The sequence below is a fragment of the Paroedura picta genome, chromosome 16 (genome assembly GCF_049243985.1).
Source record: "Paroedura picta isolate Pp20150507F chromosome 16, Ppicta_v3.0, whole genome shotgun sequence".
Lineage (NCBI taxonomy): Eukaryota > Metazoa > Chordata > Lepidosauria > Squamata > Gekkonidae > Paroedura > Paroedura picta.
This window is the reverse complement of record NC_135384.1, coordinates 3119557-3144061: the sequence shown is the minus strand read 5'-3', so window position 1 is coordinate 3144061 and position 24505 is coordinate 3119557.

Below are 24505 nucleotides of genomic sequence, written 5' to 3'. Positions count from 1 at the left end.
CCTCACAGAGGGGGAAGGGCATAGAAACACAGAGTATAAGATTTTTCAATCCTTTAATTCTTTCTTCTGATTATCCCCTCTTTTGTGTTCAGCTCAGGCCTGAGTAGAATAATGTAAACCTTTGGGGAAAAGATACAACCCAGTAAGCCAGCACCAGAAACCAAGATAGAGAAGATCTCCATGGCTACCACATATTTCCCTTTGGTGCTCAGGTAAGTTGGCACAAAAGACACCCAAACACTGCAAAACATCAACATGCTGAAAGTGATGAACTTGGTTTCATTAAAAGTGTCCGGCAGCTTCCTCGCTTGGAAAGCCACCATCAAGCTGATGATGGATAGAAATCCCATGTATCCCAGGACAATATAAAACATGGGAGCAGACCCTTCATTACAGAAGGCCACAATCTCTTTAGTCAATGACTGCATGTCAACATCTGGGAAAGGGGGAGAGGTTCCTAGCCATATTGTACAAATGCCTATCTGAAGAAAGGAGCAGGAAAAGACTATGGAACTGGCCAGTTTTTTCCCCACCCACTTCTTCATGCTGGACCCCGGTTTATTGGCCATGAAAGCTACAACTACAGTGATGGTTTTGGCCAACACACAGGACACAGCCAAGGTGAAGATGATGCCAAAAGCAGCTTGACGGAGGAAGCAGGTCGCCTTCTTAGGTTGTCCGAAAAAAAGCAAAGTACAAAGGAAACAAAGCAGAAGTGAGAGGAGTAGACCATATGTGATATCCCGGTTGTTGGCTTTGACTATTGGGGTATCCCTGTGTGTAATGAAAGTTCCTAACACCAAAGCTGTGATTAGTGAAAGAGAAAATGCTATTGAAGTCAAACTGATCCCTAAAGGTTCTTGAAAGGATAGGAATGTTGTAACTTTAGGGATACATCCATCTTGGTCCTTGTTTGGATAGTGATCTTCTGGGCATTCGACACAGACTTCCATGTCTGAAACAAGCAAAAGGAACAGGGGTCTTTACAGTGACAACTCATGGTCAATTCTGAAGGAGGACAATCAAGGGAAATGTTATCCGTGTTTAATACTTACTGCTTGGAGTAGGGGCTCACAATTTTCAAACAATTTGAAACCATGGGGAAAATAATGTTTTGTTTTTTGGGTGAATGGGGGATCTGAAATTTCGGTGGAGACCAAAAGATATGCAACATATAGTTCCTATCAAATCCGTACTTATTTGATTGATTTAATAAGATTATTTATAACAATATATTTTAATAATATAGTTTCACAGAAACATAGAATAACAGAGTTGGAAGGGACCATCTGAATCATCTACTCCAAACCCCTGCACTATGCAGGACGCTAACAACCCTATCGCTCACCGACTGTAACCTCCCACCCACTTGAACCTTCCCAGGTTTTAACTTAAAATATATAATAACTCTTTTATTCATGTCACTTTATTATTTGTACTTTTTTGTTGTGACCTGCCGTGAGCCAGCTGGGAAGGGTGGGCTATAAAATAAAGTTATTACTATCTTATTATATAAATTTTTCAATTCAGTATTTTATGAAAATCAAAAATAGTAATATTTTACAGAAATTCCAAATACGTCCAATATTTGAAAAAGGTGTTATTTTTCAGTGCCGCTGTGTCCGTGCCCCCCAACTCCATGCCATGGACTAAAGTTCAAAGACCCTTCATCCTCCGTCTTTTGCTTTCTCGTTTCCCTCCCTCCTTCCCTGCCCCACGCCATGCCCTTGACCCACACACAGGCCTTTCTGTCTTTAGTAGACAGAGAACTCCAAGCTAAAAGGCTCATTGCGACTGATTTCTTCATGAAGTCAAATTTACCAGTCAAACCTCCACCATCACATACCCTTCTGGGTGGCTACCTTCCCTTCTGGGCATCGAGCACAATCGTAGCAGCAAAATTTCTCCCCTTCCTTCTTTTTCTTCTGATAACCGGGAGGGCAGTAATCGTTGCACACAGACAGAGGCTGCACCTGTCCACAGGTGAAAGAGTTTTGGGATGGGAAATACAGAGAAAATATCACAGCATTGTTTGACATGTAAAGAGGAGCTAAAGCAGAATCAAACGGAATCAGGACGATTGTAGTACTATGCTAGAGATGTCAAAGGTGGTTTTTATTTTGTACTCCATTTCTTTACCAAATCAACAATCTGGACACTGAAGTGGCCTCTAAGAAGGTTCTGAAATGCAAACCTGGTTAAAACTTGCTTGCCATGTAATCATATCTTCATCTATGATGAATTCTTCTCCTTCCACCCTTCCCACTTTCACGCTGCTAAAGGTCTTGTTTGGGAAGGTGACCAGGTTCATAATATCCAGTCCAGTTTTCCTCTTGCCAGTCTTATCAAAAGATATCCTTTCTCCTGCTGAATTGTTAAATGCAATGCCTTGCAGAATGAGGTGCAGCTAGATGCCGAAAGGAATAGCAAGATACTTCACCCGATTATATAAAAACATATCTTCTTGAAGACAGACTTTACTTCAAACCCAGACAGGCTATTTTTCAGTGAGTAGGAAGACAAACTCCCCCCCCCCACACACCAAAAAAACAAAACTAAAAATAAATAAATTTCGTAGACTCAGAGAATTATAGAATCATAGAGTTGAAAGGTACCTCCAGGGTCATCTAGTTCAACCCCCTGCAGAATGCAGGAAATTCAAAACTTCATGTCCACCATAGTGACCCCAATTCCATGGCCAGATGATTGCCCCCCCCCCCAAAAATAAAAACCCCTCCAAATTCCTGGACAGTCTGACCTGGAGAAAATTCACTTCTCGAATTTCACTGAGTGGACATTACCTGCCAAGGCTGAACATTTTGAAATTCAAATCTTTTGCCACTTATCGTTGCTGCATCCTTGGATTTTGACGACAGCAGGACATGTAGAGCATGTGCTACCGCATAGACTGCATTGTAGATGCTGTAGCTGTGGCCGGTCATGCACATTTCAAAAACAGGATACGGCAGGCTCTCTAGCTTCTCCTTTCCAGTACATATGTCATTGTCCTTCAAGAGCTCCAGAGGACTTGGAAACGTGCAGTCAAATACTTGCTCCCAGAAATCCCGGAGGAAACCATCTCCTTCAGTCAAGTCAGGTTTTAGGTGCTGAAGAAATTTCTGGAACCCTGGAACTGCCATTGTGTGAATCGTGAATGAAATCGCACCTTGGAAGTACTGGAAATCAAAGTACTTATGATGGCCTATTAAGACATAATCCATCTGGACTGTCATGATCCACACCTTTTTCAGTGCAGCACTTTCCTTACATCCAGGATCTCCTAAAAACATAAATGCGCTGAATGTTACTATGCCCATAGCATCTCCATAGAAAATAAGTGCACTGGCTTTGGTAGCTGGAAAAGTTTCATAAATCTTGGAGGCAAATTCATTAATGTCATCCATGGTGTTCCAGAAGAATCGTTTCGGGACTCGCATTGTGAAGTCCAAACAGATTTCATTTTGGGACAGCAGCAGCTCCATGGTCTGCACAAAATGTTCTCCGCTTTCATCTTCCACGATGAACAGCCCAACCCAGGTCCATCCAAAGTGGAGAAGCAACCTGACAATCCCCATATACTGATAGTGTTCATTTGGAACCATGTGGTAAAAAGAAGGAGATTTAGTTGCATCCGTATCCTCAGGGGCAAACGAGCCATAAGTGAGCTAAAAGAGGAAAGAGGCCATCTGTCACTGGTGGAACACAAATGGTCCCTGATCTGGTTCCTGGCATCTTCAGCTAAAGGGCAATAAGTAGGAAGTGCAGGGAAAGACTTTATCTGCCTGAGAATCTGGAGGTCCATTGTCCATCAGTTAGATGGGCCAATGATTTGACTTAGCCATACATTGTTTTAAAGATGGCCAGGAGCATATGTTTTGGGCAATTAATGCTCCCTGACTAAATTTGAAGCTTCTGCAACAGTTAAACCATACAAATGGGCCTGGATTAATTCTCTCACATGTTGAAATTTCTGGGAAATGAACATGGGGCAGAAATCTACCTTTTCTTCTTTCCCCCCACCTCCGAAATAACAATATGACATCCCCCCCCAAAAAAAAATACCCATGATTGAAGACTGTATTTGAAGTCAGTCATATATTTTCAGTCAAACCGCTTCCAGATAGACAAGAATGTATTAAGCAAAGCATTACTGTAATATACACATTCTACCTGTGGAACCTTGTAAAGACTTAAGATGTCGGCCAGGTGGAAGGAAGTCTCAGCCCCGAGTCCCCCAATGACAGCAACGAGGTTCTTCTGGGTGTCACATATGTAGTTGGGGACAAATCTCTGTGATTTGAAGAGCAGGTCCAGAATGACACGGTAGGTCATCTTCACATCATAGTAGCTGTCGTAGATGTGGGACCCAAGAGTGACATTTGGCAAGATCCTGGGATCCTCGTTGATCTCATTGATAGCAAACACCAAGGCAAGACTGTGCTGGTAGAATTTTGTCACTATGCTGTGAACAGAACAGAACGCTCTTCAACAGGAGAATGCTACAAGCAGCATGCCTTCCACCACTCAGCCACATTCTGACGGTAATATCATAATATGTAAAGGTGGGATGTTCTGGAAGAGGGAACATTCCGGAGAGGGAAGAAGGAAGATCTATTTTATTTCATTTGCTTGTTCTGGCCTCGACCAGAAGCCTGGTGGAAGAGCACCACATTACGGGTCTTGCGGAACTGAGTTGTAAGGACATTTTTACATTTTTCACTGATATTTCTGAGTTTATCAATATTTTGGCTAAATATCAATCATGCTGAATTACAGAATTTGTGGTCAGCATGCAGCCCCCAAATATGCAGCTACACTAAAGATGAACCCTTTCCTAATTATAGATGAAGAGATGAACTTGGCAACCATTAAGATGACAAGAGGGAATACATCTACCGAAAGAAATATTATTTCATTGTTCACTAGTATTTCAGACCGATGGATGATTTGAACTCAGCCCCTCAGACCTTTTTAAACTCACATTTCGCTGGTCCAAAATATACCTAAGTATTAGAAGAAGAGGTGACTTATATAACACACTTTTCCCTAAGAAATTAGTCTTAAAGAGGCTTACAATTACCTTTCCTACCTCTCCCCACAACAGACATCCTGTGAGGTAGGGAAGGGCTAAGAGAACTCTGAGACCACTTCTCTGTGAAGAACAGCTCTAACAGGACTGTGACTAGCCCAAGGTCACCCAGCCGGTTGCATGCGGAGAAGTGGGGAATCAAACCCAGCTCGCCAGATTAGAGGCCATCGCCCTTAACCACAACACCAAGTCATTCTCAACACACTGAGTTCTTATATTACAGATTACAACTGCCCTGGTGGATAGGGTGGAGGATGAAAGAAAATGGCTTACGTTGGGTCCTCATGCCCTTGCTTTGAAGGATGCTTCCTGAATGATGAGGTGTGAAGAGTATATGTGATCAGAGAGGAAATCCCACCCACCAGAAGTTCCCCAGGCTGGAACTGCTCCTGTGGAATTGGGAGGGGGTCAGGCTTTGGGCACCACATTGTATGTACTCTCCAGTCCACAGGTGGGAACAACATCAGAAGCACCACCAGCCTGAGCATCCCAGCAATGCATCCCTCCAGAGGCATGCCAGCTTGCGCTCATCTGCCGTGTCACCGGCTACCTTCTCTGGTGGCTCCCTGTGGCTCTACCATTTGATCCGTTGCACATGCATGCCTGAAACACTAGCTCAAATTGGCCAGACTCCGGACTCAAAGCAGAATGCGGTAAATCAAACTGGCACAGCTCAGCTCAGCTCAGGTCTCTTGGCCTGCCAAATATTTGTTGGACTGTTCTTTTTAAAAATAGTCCCTTTCCATTTTGCTTAATGAATGTTTCCTAGAATCTTCTGAAAATCCCGCTGGCCCTGGGCCAGAACGAGGAAATTACCATGACGGAGCTAATTGCGGTGGAGGGAGAGAGAATTACATGGACAGTGTTTGGACTGTTAGTGCCACATTTGGAACGAAATGCTCTTTCCCCTCCCCCACACACGACAAGGGATTTTCTGGCTTCTTGTTTTCCAGATGGAACCGCTGCCATTAGCAAAGTCTGGCCATACCAGGGAGGCAAAGAAACAGTGCGGAGTTTCACTTTGGGATTAAGGGGAGGGTGTATGTACATCAACCAAGTGCAATGCCTTAGAAATCACCCTGCAAAGCAGCCATTTTCTCCGGAGGGAGTCACCCCTGTATTTTGGAGATCATTTGTAACTCCAGGAGATGTCCAGACCCCATCTGGAGGTTGGCAACGTGGTTCCCTGGAGATCAAGGGGACCCTGAGGACTGATGTAAAAGGGGAGTTGGAATGAGTGGAAATCGTATTTATTTATTAAGTTTATATACCACCCCTCACTGTGACATCTCGGTATTGTTGTGACGTAACACAAAACTTTGCAGGCAAAAATATAATTACTTTTTCTTTTTAAAAAATCCTGTCATTTTATCATCCATTAGATTACTTTGAACATCTGAATTGCTAAGACTGAAGCTATAAGGGAGCCAAAATATATCATAGAGGAGGCTCAATGTAATTGTTCTGACAAAGACACACAAAAACAAACGTACACACAGATGCGAAATATTGATTCTTAATTTTTTCGCATGAGGTAAAACTTCTTATTCAGTTCAGGCTTCAGCAGAATTAAGTAGCATTGGGGGGCAAAGATCCAACCGAGTAAACCAGCACTGGAGACCAAGATGGAGAAGATCTCCACAGCCACCATCTGTTTCCCTTTGGTGCTTAAGTAGGTTGGGACAAAACACAACCAAACACTGCAAAACATCAACATGCTGAAGGTGATGGATTTCGCTTCATTAAAACTATTGGGCAACTTCCTGGCAATGAAGGCCACAAGCAGGCTTATGAAGGACAGAAGTCCCATATAGCCCAGGACAATGTAAACCATAATGGCAGACCCTTCATTGCATTGGGCTATAATCTCTGCATTCAGGGTCTGTGTGTCCAAATCTGGGAAAGGGGGAGAGGTTCCTAGCCAAACCACACAGATGCTTGCTTGAATGAGGGAGCAAGAAAGGACAATGAAGCTGGCCAGTCTTTTCCCCACCCATTTCCTCAAGCCAGACTCTGGCTTGGTGGCCATGAAAGCGACCACCACAGTGATGGTTTTGGCCAAGACACAAGACACAGCCACAGAGAAGGTGATGCCGAAAGTAGGTTGCCGGAGGAAGCAGGTCACCTTGGTTGGTTTTCCAAGAAAGAGCAAAGAGCAGAGGAAGCAGAACAGCAGGGAGATGAGGAGAGTGTAGGTGATATCTCTGTTGTTGGCTTTGACAATGGGAGTATCTTTGTATTTAATGAACATTCCTAGGACTAAGGCTGCAGTCATGGACAAAGAAAGAACGAGTGAAACCAGACTGAGTCCTAGAGGTTCTTCAAAAGACAAGAAGTTTGTAATTTTGGGGATGCATCCATCCTGATCCATGCTTGGATATTGATCTTCTGGACATATGAAACAATCATCCATATCTGGAAAGAAAGGGAAGAGGGGTTATTCCAGTGCTGATTAAAATATGCTGTAACCTGTAGCTACAGGTATCTCTAAAGGTATAAAGAAAGAGCTATAATTATCCCCTAAGGTTTTTATTTTGTTAAATAAAGTTCAACAGTGCAGGAGGTATGCAAGCGATGTGCAGGAGATGCGCCATCTTTTGAATTTTTCCTTTTCTTTACACAAAATTATCAACCTGTATTTTTTGGGATCTTGTTCTATTCTTGTCTGACACATGCAATGGTGAATTATCAATTTATTAAACAGACTTCTATAATAATGGTCAATACATAGGAAACCCAATTCACTGCATTACCTACCTTTGTGGCTGGAAAACTTCCCTTTTGGACAAGGAACACAGCCGTAGCAGCAAAATTTCTCCTCTTCCTTCTTTTTCTTGTGAGAACCAGGGTGACAAGGATCATTGCACAGAGAACTGGGCACCACCTATATCGGTATATAAAAAAGAGTTGAGGATAGGAGAAAATATTTATTGCTCACAGAATATATTCTAAAGGTGAAGCAGAACATTATCCAAGAAACGTAAAGTTTCTGGTTATGGCAGATAATATTTTTGCTGCATTACAAAGAAGAGCATTTGATGATTCAACTCAGTGCCTAATTTCAAAGAAAAGGGAGTGACCAGTTACTGTGGCCATTTATGACACTTGAAGACCTTTGCTATAGGTATCAGTAAGTGGTTGGGCGCTTTTTGTGAGATGAGATGCGGGAGCAGAAGGATCGCTGGTTTGATATGCAGTGTCCTCCTTATGTTCTTATTCCTCACAAATCTTTCAAATTTTGAGGAAGGTCCAGAAATTCTACAATAGTCCTTTTTCTCAAGATGCTCTGAAGAACAGAGATATACAGGCAGGGAACCTGTGAGGCAGTACCTCATTTTATAGACTCTCATAGAAAGATTTCTATTTTGTGTTCATGGCTTGAGTCTCCAGATCTAAGTATCCGCACATGGAATCATGTTAAGAATAAGATACATGGATGAGACTTTAATGGTTGCATCTCTTACTAGTCCTTGGATGCAGTGTGAGACTCACACTATTATAGAAACCAATCCTTCATGAGAGGGGCTTTGAATTTGGGGGTGGATGGGGAACAACAACAAACAGTGAATTCAGTTTTGTCACAAGAGAAGGTCCCCAGGAGTATCTTGCAACCCGTACCTGGTTAAAATGCCTGTGCCATGTAATCATATTTTCATGAATGACAAATCTTTTTCCTCCACGATCATCTACCTCCACCCTTCCAACTTTTACTCGAAGGAAGGACTTGTTTGGGAACATGACCATGTTCACGATGTCAAATCCAGTTCCCATCTCCTTATTCTTGTCAAAGGACATGGTTTCTCTGGCTGAATTATTAAAGGAAAGGCCTTGAAGAAAAGAGTGGAGCTAGGTGAAAGAGGGAAGGGGAGATCAGAGTATGTTCCAAATAAGGGTCCAGTCCAATGTCAGAAAGATTACACAGCTGGAAAAATTATCTGCTGCAGTTCTTCCTCACTCCATAGACCTTATATGTTCAGAATATACAGTCTTCACTGATATTTATTTTATTTATTTATTTATTTGATTTCTATACAGCCTTTCCATATGGCTCAGGGCAGTTTACATACAACATCACAGGGGGATACATGGAATGAATCAACATACAACAGATTCAAATATGGTTAATGCACTGTCCCACCCTTAGATTTAGCCTGAAAAAAACAGGTTTCTTGCTATGATGAATGGCTGAAAATAGTAGCAATTATAGGATGTTATCTGAACTCACAAAATGAGGTGATTAAAAACATACACAAAAGTGATCTTCCGGGCCATTGCTGAAAAGCAGTGTTGATTGTCATCTCAACAAGTACTTTGACATAATATATTTATTTTTATTTGTAGCTGGTATTTTTCACTAAAACTCAAGATGTCCTGCTCAGTTTTAAATATTGCAGCCACAGAATTCAATGTAAAGTCATCAATGTAATAAAACAGGGTTGTACAATTGTTTTATTGCACTAAACTGTAGGTGATGGACAATAACACGGAATGCATACAACAAATTTATGAAATAAAACTAGATTATAGTGTTTGGGTGTCCACAATGGTATCCACAACAAGAAAACAATAGAAATGGCCTTAAATTTCACAGATGTTAGAATCATAGAGTTGAAAGGGTGCATACAGACCATCTAGTCTAACCCCCTTGCTCAGTGCAGGATCAGCCTAAAGCATCCAGGATAAGTATCTGTCCAGCTGCTGCTTAAAGATCGCCAATGAGGGGAACTCACCACCTCCTTAGGCAGACTATTCCACTGCTGAACTGCTATGATTGTGAATTTTTTCCTGATATCTAGCTGGTACCATTCTACACATAGTTTAAACCCATTGCTGGGCATCCTATCTTCTGCTGACAACAGAAACAGCTTCCTACCCTCCACCAAGTGACAACCTTTCAAATACATAAAGAGAGCCATCATGTCCCCTCTCAACCTCCTCTTTTCCAGGCTGAACATTCCCAAGTCCCTCAGCCAGATCATCTTCATTGCTCTCCTCTGCACCCTCTGAATTTTGTCCACATCCTTTTTGAAGTGAGGCCTCCAGCTGTACAGAGTACTCCAGGTTAGCTATGACTCTACCTACATTATAATAAGGCTCTCCTGGACCATTAGAGAAACAATGTGATGTATAACACATGACAAGATGTTCAAAGCAATCAAGCTATTTTATTCTGCTAAACTACCTTCCAAGGCTGGCTTTCATCATTTCTTGTTGCTCTACAGTGAGATCTAGAAGAGTACATGCCATGTAAAGCCAGTGCCACGGCATAGACAGCATTATGGATGCTGTAACTGTGACCCAACATGGGCATTTCAAAAATGTGCCCAGGAAGACTCTCCAGTCTCTCCTCTCCAGTACATGTTTCATTGATGTTTACCAGGCCCTTTGAATTTGGAAGGATACAGTCAAATGCTTGTTCCCAGAACACCTTGAGAAAAGCATTGCCTTGTTTCCAAAAAGGATTGACATTCTGAAGAAACTTTCTGAATCCAAGAAGCTCATTGGTGGAAACTGTGAATAAGAGGGAACCTTGAAACAGGTAGAAACTCAAACCACTTAAAATGGTGCTTTGTATGAAATCAACTTGGGTTGTCATAATCCATATTTTTCTATATAGTGGGTTTTCTTCATATCCAGGCTCTCCTAAAAACAACAGAGTATTCATTGTTATCATGGTCATAGATGTTCCATAGATAATAAAAGCATTGGCTTTGCTCCGTGTCAAAGGTCGATATACTTTTGAGATTAAGTCATTTACATCACTCAAAGAATCCCATCTGGATTGGGTTGGGATGTTTTCTGTGAAGTCCAAACAAATTCTATTCTGGAACAACAATGTCTCCAGGGCCTGCAAGAAAAGTTCTCCGCTATGATCATCTACTGCAAAGAGGCCAACCAGCATCCATTCAAAATAGAGAAGCAAGTGAACGATCCCCATGTTCTGAGGCGTTTCGTTTGGAACCATGCGGAAAAAGGAAGGGAAGTCTCTCTCCTCAGGTGCGAATGAGCCATAGGTGAGCTGAAAGAAAACAAATATTTTAGAAATCAGTTACCAGAATGATGAAAATGGTAAACAGAATAAATTACAAATGGAAGGATCCTAACCTAGTTCAGTGGTGGACAATGCAAAAAGAAGTCCCAGAACTTCTTGCTAACTCTTCTCTCCAAGAATAATTGGTGAGATCATAGCTGACAAGCAGAGTGGTCAAGGAAGTCCCTTAAAAGGCCCATCTCCTCCACCCCCCACTGCCCTGAGCTGGCTCACTGGGAGGGCAGTATATAATTTAAATAATTAATTATTATTATGGGCCTTTTAAGTGCCTGAATGTTGTACCGTTGTCCCTTTCCTTCTGCCCCCATTGTCAATTTACACTAATTTTGGCGTTTCGCTCTACGCGTTCTAGCAGTCAGAATTTCCCTTCCTTTGTTACCTACAAAATAATCCCAAGAAAGAAAGAAAAAAATGACGATGCATCAATGAATTCACACATCCAGGCTGTCATCCTACCTGCGGAATCTTGTACATTCCTAAGATATCTGCCACATGGAAGGAGACAGCAGCATCGAACCCACCGACAAGGGCTATCATATTTCTCTGGGAATCACATTTGTAATTAGGAATAAAACTCTGTGTTTTAAAGAGCAGGTCCAGAGTGGTCCGGTAGGTCATCCTGGCATCATAATAGCTGTCAGAGATACGGAACCCGAGGGTGAAGTTGGGCAGGATCCGGGAATTCTCATTGATATCATTTACGGCGAAAGCCAAAGCTAGGGCGTGTTGATAGAACTTAGTCACCATTCTAAGGAGGGAGAGCAAAATTCTCTGTTTTAAGAGGATTCTACAACACCTTGGTACATTTTGAAATAACTGCGGAACATTCCGTGTCTGACTTAATGTCCTCGGTGTAATTCTGTCCATATATGTTTCCATTTCTATGTCTCGGATAATGATAGCCAAACGGCCTGATTAGGGTTCTTTTGCCCAGCCCCAATTAATCACACTGAGAGAAAAACCTTTTTATATATATTTTACTACAGAAGAAATATAGATACAGGGGAGCTCCCAAATCAGCGCAGAGAACAATAGGATTGATGTTGTTGTTAGGTGCGAAGTCGTGTCTGACCCATCGCGACCCCATGGACAATGATCCTCCAGGCCTTCCTGTCCTCTACCCTTCCCCAGAGTCCATTTAAGCTCGCACCGACTGCTTCAGTGACTCCATCCAGCCACCTCATTCTCTGTTGTCCCCTTCTGCTTTAGGAATTAAAGGTAAAGGTAAAGGTATCCCCTGTGCAAGCACCGAGTCATGTCTGACCCTTGGGGTGACGCCCTCTAGCTTTAGGAATTACACGGTGTTAAATACCCTGTTCTCAGAGGTTGGAAAAGATGACAGTCTTGCAGGATGAACCAATAGCCTGGGGTCTCTACCTCCCCACTCCACCTCCTGGGGAACATCCTCCAGTCCTTATGCCAGCCTTCCAGGAATTGCTGACAGGTCCAAAAAGCTGCTTGCATTCTCCCCCCCCCCCCCAACCTCCAGTTGTTTACATAAACAGTAGTGACACACTCTTCTTCCATTTCTCTAGCCTTGAGATAAGGACTCGGCTATAGCATAAACTTTAGGTTTGTGAGAGAGCTTATCGAAAAATACATTCCAGAGAAGAACAGGCTGTTTTCTCTGTCTGGTAGGAACTAAAGACTTGGACTAGGACAGACCAATACCTAATAACTATGATCAATCAGAAGGTTGCATTTTTTTTTTACCATGCCATCAAAGCTAGCATTGATAATGCAGTTATAATTCATTATAGAATCAAGTTTTCCTTTCTCCATATCATATTGATACTTTAATGTATTTTCAGATGGATGGATGGATGGATGGATGGATGGATGGATGGATGGATGGATGGATGGATGGATGGATGGATGGATGGATGGATGGATGGATGGATGGATGGATGGATGGAAAGATTCTTACTCTGGAAACTCAGCTATCTTCAGCGAAGGATGTTCCGTGAAGGGAACCTCATGAAGCGTGTAAATGATCTGAGAAGTAACTCCACCAATGAGGAGGCCACCTGGCTGGTACCATTCATGTGGCACAGGGAGAGGGTCCGTCCTGGGACATTTCCCGCCGTTTACTCTGCATGCCACACAAAGTAACAAGACTTGCAAACAGCCCAGCTTCACCATTCTGAAAAGCTCACCTCTAGTTGCAAAATGTGAGATGTTGCACTGGCAAAGTCCTGTCTAGCCCCTTCTCCTGCTTCCGGCAGACAGAGGGGGGCAGTTCACAGCCACTTTCAGATCTCTTGACAGGTGTTCTGGGTTCTAAAAAGCACTTCTGAAAAGCCACTGGAGCTTTTGGGTCAGTTGGGCCAATTACCGCAAAGTCGATAATTTCAGGGGGAGATGATTACTGCTTTGAAAACAAGCCGACAAAATACAACTTTGGCACCATTTGTTTTTCTTTTCACCTAACTCCTAGTCTCCACATTTCTGGTGGGAGTGTAAACAGGATCTTTGAGCCAGCCCTAGACTGTAGTAAAGTTACCACTCTCCAGCTAAGAGCTGGAGTTCTTTGGACATTAAGTGACATCTTGACCAACAGTCAGTTCCCTTGGAGGAAACTGCAGCTGCAGAGGACATGAGTTATGACAACATATCCCCACTGAGCTCCCTCTCCTCCCCAGTTTTCACCCTACCCAAGCAACTGGTCCAGTTCCCTGGGACTCACCTTGGGGGACTGCCCTCCACCCTACTTGAAACTAGGCCACAGGGAGGGATGCAGAGCACCCCAGGCTAGCCACAATGGCAAGTCCTCACAGGCGGCAGTGAGACAAGCAAGAAAATCGGGGCCGAGATGGTGGGACACGGCAGGGCTCAAGCTGACAGCAGCCAGCAGGAGGACCAGGACTTGCAGCTGAGGTGACCAGGAAAGCTAGGCTGGGCCTGTCTGAAGCAGCAGGCTCAGCCTGACTGCAAAAAATGGGAGAAGGAAGAAGGAAGTTCTTAGACTGCACTGCTAGGAGCAGAGAATCTAGAGCAAGGAAAAATATAATATTACTTTATTCTGCTTTGGTTAGAACTCATTTGGAATAGTATGTGCAATTCTGGGTCTTGTAGCTCAAAAAGGATATTGACAAGTTGGGGCGTGTTCAGAGAACGGCAACCAGGATGGCTGAGGACTTGGAATCCATGTCTTAGAGGAAGAGGTTGAGAGAATTGGGGATGTGTAGCTCGGAGGAGGGCAAGGGGGTGATAGGACAGTCTTGTTCAACTATGTAAAAGGTACACTCATTGAAGAGGGGGACAATTTTCATTTACAAATTGTTTAGGGATGGAGAAAGTATGCCCTGGTTTGCAATGTGTGTTGGGGAATTCAGAGGAGACTCTTATTTGGATTCACATATGCAAAATTCATCCTTATTGTAGAGGGGAATAATGGACGACACGCCCTTCTTGGTTTAGTGGTTAAAAGTGGCAGGCTCTAATCTGGAGAGCTGGGTTTATTTATTTATTTATTTATTTATTTATTTATCATACTTCTATACCGCCCTCCCCGGAGGCTCAGGGCAGTTTACATTATAACAGAGAACCATACATAAAACAGTCTGTAGAACATGTACATCAATAACCAACAATTTGATCCCCCACTCCTCTCCATACAGCCAGCTGGGTGACTTTGGGCTAGTCACAGTCCTGTTAGAGTTATTTTCACAGAGTAGTTCCATCAGACCTCTCGCAACCCCACCTACCTCACAGGGTACCTGTTGTGGGGAGAGGAAGGGAAGGCGATTGAATCTCCCTTGGCTAGTAAAAGTGAGGTATAAAGACCAACTCTTTTTATTCTTCCAGGAGCACAGTGGTCTCCTGTGTGGGGGAAGCTGGAATGACTGGTAATAGCTTTTTCTCATCTTCATGTAACAGAATACTCATCAGGAAAAATATAATTACTTTTTCTTTTTAAAATGTCATATAATTTAGACATATATTGAGCTGATTAGGACATCTGAATATGTGGGATAGAAGGAAGTTATAAGGGAGCCACAACAAATTCTAGAAGAGTCTCAATGTTCTTGTTCTGACAAAGACACACAAAAAGAGGTGAAATATTGATTCTTAATTCTTTCGCATGAGGTGGCCTTTCTTATTGAGTTCAGGCTTCAGCAGAATTATGTAGCACTTGGGGATGAAGATACAAGCCAGTAAGCCAGCACTGGAGACCAAGATGGAGAAGATCTCCACAGCCACCATCTGTTTCCCTTTGGTGCTCAGGTAAGTTGGAACAAAACACAACCAAACACTGCAAAACATCAACATGCTGAAGGCGATCGATTTGGCTTCATTGAAACTATCAGGCAACTTCCGGCCAATGAAGGCCACAAGCAGGCTTATGAAGGATAGAAGTCCCATGTAGCCTAGGACAATGTAAAACATGATGACAGAGCCTTCGTTACATTCTACTATGATTTCTACAGTCAATGACCGAGTGTCCAGTGCTGGGAAAGGGGGAGATGTTCCAAGCCACACGGCACAAATGCTTACTTGAACAAGGGAGCAAGGAATGACAATGAATCTGGCCAGTCTTTTCCCCACCCACTTCCTCAAGCTGGAGCCTGGTTTGGTGGCCATGAAGGCTACCACTACAATGATGGTTTTGGCCAACACACAAGAGACAGCCACAGAGAAGATGATGCCAAAAGCAGATTGTCGGAGGAAGCAGGTCAACTTGGTAGGTTGTCCAAGAAACAGCACAGAGCAGAGGAAGCAGAACAAGAGAGAGACGAGGAGAGTGTAGGTGATATCTCTGTTGTTGGCTTTGACAATGGGGGTAGCTCTGTGTTTAATGAACATTCCTAGGACAAAAGCTGTGGTCATGGACAATGACAGAGCAAGTGAAACTAGACCAATCCCTAGAGGTTCTTCAAAAGACAGGAAGCTAATTATTTTGAGGATGCATCCATTCTGATCCATGTTTGGATAGTGATCTTCTGGACATGTGAAACAGTCATCCATGTCTGAAAGAAAGTGGAGATGAGCCATTTCAATACTGATTTAATTGTGACAATTCTGTGTTTCAAAAAATGTGATGGTAAATCATAATTTTGTTAAATATATTTCTCTATTATTTCTCAATATTTTGGAAATCCAACTGACCACCTACCTTTGTGGCTGGAAAACTTCCCTTCTGGGCAAAGTGAACAAGCATAGCAGCAAAAGTTCTCCCCTTCCTTCATTTGCTTGTGATGTCCAGGGTAGCACGGATCATTGCACATGGAAATGGGCACTACCTACGCCAGTGTGTGAAAAGTGTTACGGCTGGGAGAAATTATTCATAGCACATTTATATTTTCTGATGAGAACAGATAATATGCTGAATATGAAGCTAACCCATCTTATAGAAAAGTATGGATTCTGACAGCCCTGAGCCTTCAGGGAGGGTGGTATATAAATATAATCAATAAATCAATATATCAATAAATAATTGATAATTAATCTCGTGCTTGGTTGAGGAGAACTTGGATTCCAGAGAAAACCATTTGATTATATAACTCAGTAACTTATTCAAAAGAAACAGGACTAACCATTACTAAGTCCAGCTTATGATACTTGAATCTGGGTTCTTCATATCCTAGGCCGAAACTCTACTGCAGGAGTGGATGGAGGCCACTGGCCTGGGTGCTCTTAATGACCAACCTTCATGTGAGATATATGATATTGCCAATCTCTCAATTGCTGATGGTCATCCAGGGTAGAATAGGGATTCAAGGTACTAATATGTCATAGAATCCTAGAATTGGGAGGGTCATCTAGTCCAACCCGCTGTAGAATGCAGGAAATTCACAACTACTTTCTCAAAAGTAGACAACACAGGCTTTTGTGCTGCTGAACTGTAGCAATGAACCATGCTTAGGTAAGCAGCGAGGCTGGTTAACAGGAAGTAGCCCCACAGTTGATGGAGGGCTTCTGGGTTTTACAAAAGGATAACCGCGTTAGTCTGTCTGCAGCATCAGAAATGAGAAAGAGTCCAGTTATCGCCTTAAAGACTAAGAAAATCTGTGGCAGAGTATGACCTTTTGTGGGTCACTGTTCACTCTGTCATATGCCTGCATCTGAAAAATGAGCAGTGACTCACAAATATTCGTATCAATCACCAAAGTTTGGTACTCTTTAAGGTGCCACTGGCCTCTTTTCTGCTGTTACACTGATGAGACTTCAGTGTTTACATCTCTAAGACTGTTTATGCAATGGGAACTTCACTGCCTCAGCTCCTGTGCAGGAGCACAGATCGGGGGTGGATGAGGTGGACCAGGCCAAATGCTCTCCTGTGTGGGTCCAGGAAGAGGTGGGGCAACCTGCCATGACTAAAACTCCAGCCTGCAGCCTGGCATGAAACCTCCAGTGCATAAACGGTCTTACTAGTTCTTGAACACAGGACCAACTTTATTGTGGACCCCAGTCTTTCATGAAAGATCCGCTTCCAATCTCTGGATCTAAGTGTCCACCGAAATAGACATCCTGAGAATAAGCTACATTGATAAGACTTTAATGTTTACATAACATGCTAGTTCTTGAATGTACCATGGGACTCTCACTTCACAATGGAACCTAATTTCTCATGAAAAGGATAAGGAATTCTGGAGACCCAATCTGGAATTTGTTCTGTCTCAAGAAGGGTGTGGTCCCCAAGAATAGCTGCCCACCCATACCTTGTTAAAATATCTGTTCCAAACAATTTTATTCTCATGAATGATTAATCCTTTCCCTTCAAGAACTTCGGCATCTACCCTTCCAACTTTCATTCGAAGAAAGGACTTGTTGGGGAACATGACCATGTTCACGATGTCAAATCCAGCTCCTATTTCCAAATTCTGATTAAAGGACATGGTTTCTCCAGCTGAATTGTTAAAGGGAAAGCCTTGAAGAAAAGAGTGGAGCTGGTTGAAAGAGAAAAAAGAAGAAGAAAGGATGCTCCAAATAAAGGTCCAATTAGATGATGAAAATATTACACAGTGGGAAGAAGAATCAGGGCATCAGTTCTGCACCATTCCATAGAATTTATATGTTTGGACTGTAAATTGCTTTTCCTCATTCATACAGTTGAAACGCTGCACTGCTAAGAGTTTTAGCCTGAAAAAGCAGCTCTTTAAATTGACTAAATCCCTTTTCTTTACAATTCCAACAATAGGATCTGAACTCACAATAGTTGGCCATTAAAAACAGCCGCGAACCAACTTGCCCAAGTTATTGCTGCAAAACAGTGGTGAATGCAACCTAAACAAGGTCTTTTATCTATACCTGTCTTTATTTTTCATGGCCTGTCTTTGTCAGTAAGACTCCAAAAGGATTGCATAACTTAACAATATACGGTTGCCGTATGCTAGGTAAAACAATTTAATAATAAAACCAGACGGCAGAATTGCAATAATACACTAAACTTTAGGTGATCAACAAGAAAAGATCATGCATACGACAAACAATGAAATAAAACATGGTTACAGTATTCGGGAAACCCTGGAAGAGTATCACGTAGGACAGCAGCACAGCGATGGAAGTGGCCGTACATTTCACAGATGTTTGCTATGATTCTTTTCATGCAACAGTGGAATGTATAAAATGTCATAATATATTAAAGGCGATGAAGATATTTCATTGTGCAGAATTACCTTCCAAGGCTGGCTGATAGGAGGTGCATCTTTTTTGCCACCTACTGTCCCTCTATGGTTGGATCTTGGCAAGACCATGGCATGTAAAGCCAGTGCCACGGCATAGACAGCATTATGGATGCTGTAACTGTGGCCCAACATGCGCATTTCAAAAACATGCCCAGGAAGACTCTCCAGGCTCTCGTCCCCAGTACATGCTTCAGCGATGTTTATTGGCTCCTCAGCAGTTGGAAGGGTACAGTGAAATGCCTGCTCCCAGAACTCCCTGAGAAAATCATTTCCTTGTGTCTTGTAAGGGCTGATGTCCTGAAGAAATGTCTTGAACCCGAGTGGATCTTTGGCACCAACTGTTATGGAGAGAGCCCCTTGAAACATGGAGAAACTCAAGCTGTTTACAGTGCTGGTTTGCACAAAATCAACTTGGGCTGTCAGAATCCATACTTTTCTATAAGATGGGTTTTCTTCGTATTCGGGATCACCCAAAAACATCATAGTGTTCATTGTTATGATGGTCTTAGATTCTCCATAGATGATAAAAGCATTGGCTTGGCTCTGTGTCAAAGGCCGATATACTTTTGAGATCAAGTCATTCAGATCAGCCAAAGTATCCCATCTGGACTGGTTTGGGATATATTCTATGAAGTCCAAACAAATTCTGTTCTGGAAAAACAATGTCTCCAGGGCCTGCAAGAAACGTTCTCCGCTGTGATCATCTACCACAAACAACCCAACCCACGTCCATGCAAAATGGAGGAGCAATTGAATGATCCCTCTATATTGAGGGGTTTCGTTCGGGACCATGCGATAAAAGGAAGGGAACTCGCTCTCCTCAGGTGCAAATGAGCCATAGGTGAGCTGAAAGGAAACATACAGTTACTTTAGAAATGATTTATAGAAATATAGTGCATTTTTGGTGGAAATTGTCAATGGAAAGGATTTGCCTGAACGTTCAAGACATTTTCACATTCTGTATTTTCCCGTTTTCTCCCTCTTTGTTACCTACAGAATAGCTCCAGGAAATAAAAGGGATGACTGGTGAAATCATACACATATGCATGCACATATCCAACCTGTGGTATCTTGTAGAGGTGTAAGAGGTCTGCTATATCAAACGAGACCGCAGCATCAAGTCCACCAATAATGGCTACCAAATGTCTATGGCAATCACAGTTGTAATTAGCAGAAAATTTCTGTGATTTGAAGAGCAGGTCCAGGGCAGTCCGATAAGTCATCCTGGCATCGTAGTAGCTGTCAGAGACATGGAACCCGAGGGTGAAGTTGGGCAGGATCCGGGAACTCTGATTGATGTCATTTACAGCAAAAGCCAAAGCTAGGGCATGTTGATAGAACTTAGTCACCATTCTTTAAAAAAGAAGAAGAAGAGAGCAACATTTTATATTATAAGAGATTTCCACAACATCCTCTGACATTTTAAAATGATTCTGGACCATTCTGTGTCAGACTTCATTTCTTCCATGTAAGGAGAGACAGGCAGACAGACCAACAGACATGGATGGATGGATGGATGGATGGATGGATGGATGGATGGATGGAAGGAAGGAAGGAAGGAAGGAAGGAAGGAAGGAAGGAAGGAAGGAAGGAAGGAAGGAAGGAAGGAAGGAAGGAAGGAAGGAAGGAAGGAAGGAAGGAAGGAAGGATGGATGGATGGATGGATTTTCAAAATCTCACTGTATAAGTTAATATAAAATATGCTGATAGAATCATAGACTTGGAATGGGCCATTCTGGCCATCTGGTCCCACCCTCTGCTCAATGTAGAATCAGCCTGAAGCATCCAGGAGAAGGATCTGTCCAGCTGTTGCTTGAAGACCGCCAGTGAGGGGGAGCTCCCCACCTCCTTAGGCAGTTGATTCCACTGCTGAGCTACTCTGACTGTGAAAAATGTTTTCCTGATATGTAGCTGGTATAGTTCTACACATAGTTTACACCCATTACTGTGGGTCCTTTCCTCTGCTGCCCACAGGAACCTTTCCCTGCCCTCCTCCACGTGACAACCTTTCCAATACTTCAAGAGAGCCATCGTGTCCCCTTCCAACCACCTCTTCTTCAGTCTGAACATTCCCAAGTCCCTCAGGCTTTCCTCCTAGAGCTCCCATATTTTTTCGGCATTTTGCTACAACTTTAAAGTACACAAGGCACAACACTGAGTGTACATTCAGTTCCCAAGAGAGATCACAAATTCCATACGGGCTGTGAACAGAACAGAGAAGATTGACCAAGTGATTGGGAAACGAGGAATGGAACACAGAGATGGACCATGCCTACAGGTCCTTTGAGGAGTACAGCTGTTGTGCCTCCCTTGAACCAGAGGGGCCCTTCTTACTCTGGAAGCTGAAATAACTTCCGTGAAGGATGTTCCGTGAAAGGAACCACGTGGAACGTGTAGAGGAGCTGAGATGAAAGGCCACCAAGGAGAAAGTCACCCGGTTGGTACCATTTGTGTGGCACGAGGAGAGGGTCAATCTCAGGACACCTCCTGTCATTTTCTCTGCATGCCACAAAAAGCCACTTGAGTGATAAAGCTAGCAGCATTTGCATCCTGGAAAGCTTCTTCCTGGCTTCGAAATGTAAAAAATTGAACAGGCAACACCCTGACTTGTCCTGTCACCCACCTCTCAATGGCATAGGGGTATATCATAGCTACTTTCAAATTTGTTGACTGCTTTCTGGCACCTTTTGAAATCCCCCTGGGGTTGTCATTCCTGGACTCAATTACACCGATACAGATAATTTCAAGGGAAGATAATCACTACTCTGAAGTTTGGACCATAAGTGACAAGATTCGGGGAGTTTAATTTTAGAAATACCAACGAGCCATTTTTATTCCATCAGGAGTTGGCTCTCTTGATATTTTTTTTAAATAGTTTTCTGCAAACCCTATTATTCTCCTTCGTTGACGCATGGAACACCGAGCTAGGCATGGAGAACCTCCATTGGGAAACCTTCCGCTTATTAACCAAAAGTTTTCCAGAGGAAAGGAGGACAAAACATTTAAAAGGGGAGTTACTAATTTTTTTGAATACTCAAAGCTGTAGGCAATTGAATTGTCAAAGGGTTTCATGGACAGAGTCAACTGGTTGTTGTGGGTTTCCTGGCCTGTGTGGCTGTGATCTGGTAGTTTTCATCCATGATGTTTTGTCAGTAACTGTGGTTCACCTTCAGAGATAGGTCCCGGCAAGATGGGAATCTCTACACTTTGGCATGGAGAGATATTATCTTGTTGTGTTCCACCTCTGAAGGTGCTAGCCACAATTAATGGTAGAGCGTCCGCTTGGTACGCAGAACCCTGGTTCTATCCCTGGCATTTAAGAGACCCGGGAAGAGTGAAAACGCCTCTCGTAGGACCCATCTAGTCAGAGCTGACAATATGGACCTTAATGAATCAAAGGTCTGATTCTCTGTATGACGGCTTCATGTCTTCATGTGTATTGAAGCATTTCCTGGTGGGGTCGCTCATGTTCCACGGAACTGGCAATCCAAACAAAATGACCTACTAAGGGAAACCGCAGCTCTGTCCCAAAGAGGGAGATCTAATTTTAGTGCAGGAAGCAGATGTCTAAGAAAGCCCCCTCCCCCCTTCAAGGGAGAATGGGAGTTGAACAGAGGGAGAACTTGAATTTTTAGTCCACCTTTTCCATCTGCAGTGCTCCTTAGATTTTAATTGCAGCCTTAGCCTTCCCAATGAAGTTGTCAAGCTGCTTTATGTCAGCTTAAGGCAAGGGTGGCTGAACTGTGGCTCTCCAGATGTTCATGGACATCTTCAGAGGGCTTCAGAGGGCTTCTAAATGAGTAGAATCCCAGACCTCATGCAAATCGCTTTGTAGTGTAACCTTCATAAAGTCAAATGGCAGCTAGAGGACAGAGTAGGGAGAGCCGCTGCCAGAATAAGGAGGGCCTTCAAGTCCAAGGCATGGAACTGAGGTTCTTCATAAGTTTCATCTTGATGCTCCCTACATGTAAGGAAGGATCTCATTTTTTTTCTTATGTGGATGACATTATAGCCTTGTGACATCTTTTTAACATATTTGTGCTTTCAATCTTTGTTTCTGTATTCTTTCTGAACCATGCAGGGGTTTCTTCTCAGAGATGTACCGAGACCGGAGGAGGGATTCAAACCTCCGGAGAGACTCTTCGGCTGACTTGCACGGTGTCTGGGCTTTCTCTGGAAAGCCATGCGATGGCCTGGTTACGCCGACCTCCAGGGAACAGAATCGAGTGGCTGGGAGATATCTGGAGCAGTGGAGGCACGGCCTATAGCAGTGTTTTCCAAAACCGAATCCTTATCACGAAAGACAATTCCAAGAGCCAAGTGTTTCTGCAACTCAGCAGCCTGAATCCTGAAGATACCGCTCTGTATTACTGTGCAAAAGCCACACACTGATGAAAACCACAGCCACAGGGGCACGAAAACATCCCTCCCAGCAAACACAGGGTCTCTCATGCCTGAAGGAAACAGAGAATCTCTGGGTTCATTTCCTCCTCCTGTATTGCATGACAGACCTCTCCAGCAACATTACAATATTGGATGTTTTATTCTCAACCCTAAAACAGAGTTTGTCTTTTTCAGCGCTGCAGCACACTGGGTTGACCCTTTCATTGGGCTGTCCACGATCACCGTTCTTTCCGTCTTTGTTGTTGTTATTATGTGCGAAGTCGTGTCCGACCCATCGCGACCCCATGGACAATGATCCTCCAGGCCTTCCTGTCCTCTACCATTCCCCGGAGTCCATTTAAGTTTGCACCTACTGCTTCAGGGACTCCATCCAGCCACCTCATTCTCTGTCGTCCCCTTCTTCTTTTGCCCTCAATTGCTCCCTTCCTTCTCATGAGGTGGCCAAAGGATTTGAGTTTCATCTTCAGGATCTGGCCTTCTAAAGAGCAGTTAGGGCTGCTCTTTCCGTCTACTTCTGTTCAATCCTACGAGATTCATGATTTAGATCTTGTCTTCCCATTCTTTGAATACATTACTCCTGTCCTGTTATTTGCAATTGTATGGTTATTTGCTTATGAATTCATCGCATTAAATGTGCAGTGTAGCCAGGAGATCAGGGGAGCGTCTGGCAGCTGGGCAAGGGACGTCCAGTGGTGGTGCACCATTTCCTGCCTCTGGGGCATGGCCCTTAGTCTTCTTTGGAGGAATTCCATCCAGATCCTTGGAGGTCTCCCATCCAAATATTAACCAAGGTTGACCCTGCTTAACTTCCAAGGTCTGACAGGATTGGGTTTACCTGGGCTAGCCAGACCAGAGCTAGTACTATGGTAAGGAGAAGGGTTTTCCCATTCATGCATATGGGGTTAAGCACATGACGATTATCACTGCCAACGAGCTGTAGTGTTGCTCTTTTATGCTGGGCCGCATGCAAATGCAAGGACCGCTTCCTGTTTTAAATCAGCCCCGTGCCAGTCCCAGTGGCACTCAGAGACACCATCTTCGGTGCCTCATACCTTCCTAGTCTTATTTTTTCCATCCGAGAAAGGAAAGAAAATGATACGGCAGCTTCAGATTGTTTTCTTTTTAGCAATACTCAGAGGTAAATTTTCATTTGCACAGAGCAAATAACGGCACTGAGATGTAAATGGAAAATGGGCATCTTTAAAATGTCTTTCTTTTCAGGTGTCCTGTCTGAGGTCCAGCTGGTGGAGTCTGGAGGGGACGTCAAAAGGCCCGGAGCGTCCCTCCGCCTCTCCTGTCAAGCCTCCGGGTTCACCTTCAGTAGCTACAACA